This window comes from Cricetulus griseus, chromosome 3 (genome assembly GCF_003668045.3).
Source record: "Cricetulus griseus strain 17A/GY chromosome 3, alternate assembly CriGri-PICRH-1.0, whole genome shotgun sequence".
In the NCBI taxonomy this organism is placed as follows: Eukaryota; Metazoa; Chordata; class Mammalia; order Rodentia; family Cricetidae; genus Cricetulus; species Cricetulus griseus.
Window position 1 is genome coordinate 186,524,669 of NC_048596.1, and position 3,834 is coordinate 186,528,502.

Sequence of the window (3,834 nt, forward strand, 5' to 3'; positions counted from 1 at the left end):
GGCGAGCCGCTCCTGGAGATCTTAAGCCTCTCAGCGTTGTCACTCGGTGCTGCTAGGCTCTGGTTCTCTCTCTGGGGCTGCGCGCCAAGCTGCCTTTATAGGCGGCCCGGAGCTGCACCGCTTTGGGCCGCCGGCAGGGGGCGCGCACACTCAGGGAATCTCATAGGGCGCGGCGTTAGCTGCACGGGAGGGGGAAGGGGGGACGGACTCTTTTGCCACGGTTCCCAGGGTTCAAAGAGATTCCTGGGCGCCTGCCGGGGACACCACCACAGGCTTTTCTGTGAAAATGGAAGAGGTTGCTCCTGCCTTCCTTTCTCTCTGTCCATCTTCAGGACATCCAGTTACTGGACCCAGCAGTAACACTACTAAAGTAGCAAAGCTAAGATTTGAACCCAGAACTCTTTTCACGCCCTCTTATTCCCTCAAGGGGGGGGGGCGCAGAATTGCAGGAGTCTTCAAAGCTTTCTTTTCTTTTCTGTAGGTGGGCTGCTGGGATCTGCAGGGTGCAGGGAGGATTCAGATGGGAATGGAGAGGAGGAGCTCCCCTGTCGGATTCCTCCATCCTGGGCTTGCTCTCGGGACTTTTTTGTTCAGGGATTGGCAGACTGGAGGCTACAATTCCAGATGTCAATCACATCCACCTAGGGTCATGGTAGTAGGGACGTGTCTACTCCATTAGGTAGAGGACATTAAACTCTGACCCAGGGATGCTGTGAGCTGCTCTTAGACAAAATCCTCTACAGACAGCAAGTACACCTCCCTCAATCAGAGCCTGGTCCGTTCCCATATCCTCCCCACTCTGAAGGTCTAGGTCCTGTAGTGTGTGCTCGCCTCTGTGGACACCTTACCCTTAGAGTGAAAGCAGCACCCGCCCTAAAAAGAAGGACAGAGACATGAATTGGTGCTCATTCTCATTAACATGTGCTAATGAGTGTTAGCCGAGCTGCCTTCGAAAGGAGAGCAAAAGAGAAGGAGGTGAGAATCAAAAGCAGTTTGCTAGGGGAGAGGAGAACCTGGGGGCGGGGCAGAGAGGAGCAGGTGTCAGGTGGGGCAGCTCTGAGCTGACCTCAAAGAGCAACAATAGAGTCCAAGTTCCCAAATTGCTCATGCGTTGCCCAGGTCCGATGTGTTAGAGGTTATTCACAGGAACAGACTCGGGGAGAAGAGGCAGAAAAAGCTAGCATTTGAGGCCTGGGTATTCCAGGCTCCTTTGCTGCCAGGGCTCGGAAATTAGCAAGCTGGAGGCGCTTTGCCTGAGTCTTGTCTATGAAGAGGAAAGAAGGTTCCGTTCTAAAACAAAACAAAACAAAACAACAACAACAACAACAAACAGTTGCTCTAGAATCAAGCCCCTCGGGTCTGGTTCCTAAAACAACAAGCAAACAAAACAAAACAAAACAAAAACACACAAAACCCCTCTGCAGCTGTGTTTGGATTATACAGCCTGTTTGTGCCTCAGCTTTTCTAGTCTGTAAAATGGGAGTGTGGGTATTGACGTATTGGAATTGCTAAGGACTAAACAAGTTTGTGTCCTTCGTGCAGCTAGCGCTTGTGATCGCTGGTCAGCTGGGCCAGGACTCCTTGTTCAGAGTGCTGGCCGGCTTTATATATATCACTGGGACAAAACACCCGAGGAAGTCAAGTTAAAGGAGAAAAGAGTTATTTTGACTCATGGTTTTGGAGGTTTTAGTCTGTAGGCTTTTGGTTCATTGCTCATGGGAGGTGGTGAGGCGCCTTGGTCACCAAGTGAGCCTGGGAGAGATGAAAGAAGGGAAGCAAAGCTAGGACAAGACACAGCCTCCCACCGACACCCTAGTGACGGGCTGCCTCCCAACTAGTCTAACTTACCTCCAGTTTCTACCACCTTCCAATAATCAGTTACTAAGCCATCAGTGGATTAACCCGTCAGTGAAGTCCGAGCTCTTCCACCCAATCACTTTCCCGTCTCCAAATCCCACCGCCGAACACTGGATTGGAAACCAGGCCCTTAACACACAAGCCTTTGGAGACCATTCCGGATTCAGAGCCTTAACTTTCTGCACCCCTGAGTGAAGCTGCTACTGACAGGGTGAATGCCAAAGTGAGGCCCAGGGGCAAACTAGGTAGCTGCTGTTTCCAGAGTAGCAGCTTTTGACTCCGGGGCACCCAAGGCACCTGCCACTAGGGTTCCTTCCTTTGAGTTCCCTCCTAGTCCCTCCCAGCTTCCGTCTGTAAACACCCAGGGCAGTGCCTGCCTGATTCCTCTACAATATCAAGGACCACAAATGATGTCGTCAAGAGTTCGCCACCAAGAATCATGTGTGTGGTCTGGGCTAAATGGAAAAGTAGATACTGGCACCAATATGGGGTAAGAGGAACTTTTCTTGACATTCTGAAAGACTAGCCCGAGACCACACCAGGCAACCCAGGAGCCAGACTCCTCCTGTCTGCTTAGAATGTCCAGAACGCCCCCTACCTCCAACTGAGGCCACCAACTTGAAAGAGGTGCACGGGTATGGTTTCTTTCCTGGCTCCTCTGAGGCGGGAAACCCCTCCAGATCCTGGGGCTGCTGTGGGAAGGACAATGTGAGGCTACATGGTCCCAAACAGATTGCGGTGAGCAGAATTGGGGCTCTTAGGGCCCATGTGAAGACACTGTGCTTTTTTCAAACTCAGCATTGCTTGGAGGTATGGAAGCAGCCTAAATTGCCTTGCCCAGCACCAGAAGGTGAAGCAAGGGCAAAGCAAAGGAGAGCCAATGACTTTATCTTAAAGCAGTGACATGGAAACCATGCTTTTCTGCTTGCTTCTCAAAGAACTGAAACTCCTAAGTATTTTCCAATGTCTGAGATCTTCTGAGGACTTCTGTTTGAGTGTTATAACAGCTCTGATGACAATAATGGTGGTGGAAGTGACAGTGAAGGATATTGGTATCTGTATATGTCCTCACCGGTGGTTGCACTGGATCATATGTTGTTGGCTCACACAGCTGCCCTCTCAGATGTTCTATAAGATTTGGACCCATCTTCAAGATAAGGAAATCAAGGCTCAGAGAGAACAGTACTTAAGCAGGGCCTAGAAGGATGGGATAATTGAGGTTACTTTGATTCATTCAGGTACCAGGGGCCTTGTATGCCAGGTGCCATGTTCCTGGGCAAGATCTAGGAAGTATCCCCTACACCTGGACCACTAGTGTCATGTGTCATGTCTCCCAGTGTCCAGAAGTCCTCCAGTGAATGGATTAGGACTTGCTTTTTGCATCCTTCCTGCCATCCCACTGACTGTCCCCTCTGAGGGCTGTCACTGACACAAGGACACGCTAAGCAGATTTTCCCCCCATGAGCCCTCTTCCCAGGTCCCCAGGAAGTGAGGAATGTGACTATGAGATGCCAGAGATGGGATGGCAAACACCTTGCAACCCATAGTGGGCCGCAGTAATTGGCAGAGTTCCTCAGAGCACCTGGTGTTATTTTGGAGCACTTCAAAGAAAACCCAGGAGCGAGTCCTGGTTCCTCCCTCTCCCTGCAAATGCTTCTTTCAGATATTGCCTCTTTGGTCTTTATAATGGTCAGGCCTGGCTACCAGGGTGCCAGAGAGCTGGCCTTGCTTCCCAGAAAGAAGGATGAAAGGGATGCAGGAGCACAGCAGTTTCCATGGAAACGGCTCGAGGTGGTGATGAGAATAAAGTCCAGAGAAACCCAGAGGTGGGAACAGGACTTTTGAGTAACCCAGTCTAAAGTCTTTGAACAAAAAAATCTCCCCTTATGCAAGGGACCTTGGTCAGAGGATAGTGACAGGTGGCCGAAGAGCAGCAATAGGGTGGGGTCAGTGACTGTTAAGTGACCCCTGCCTGCT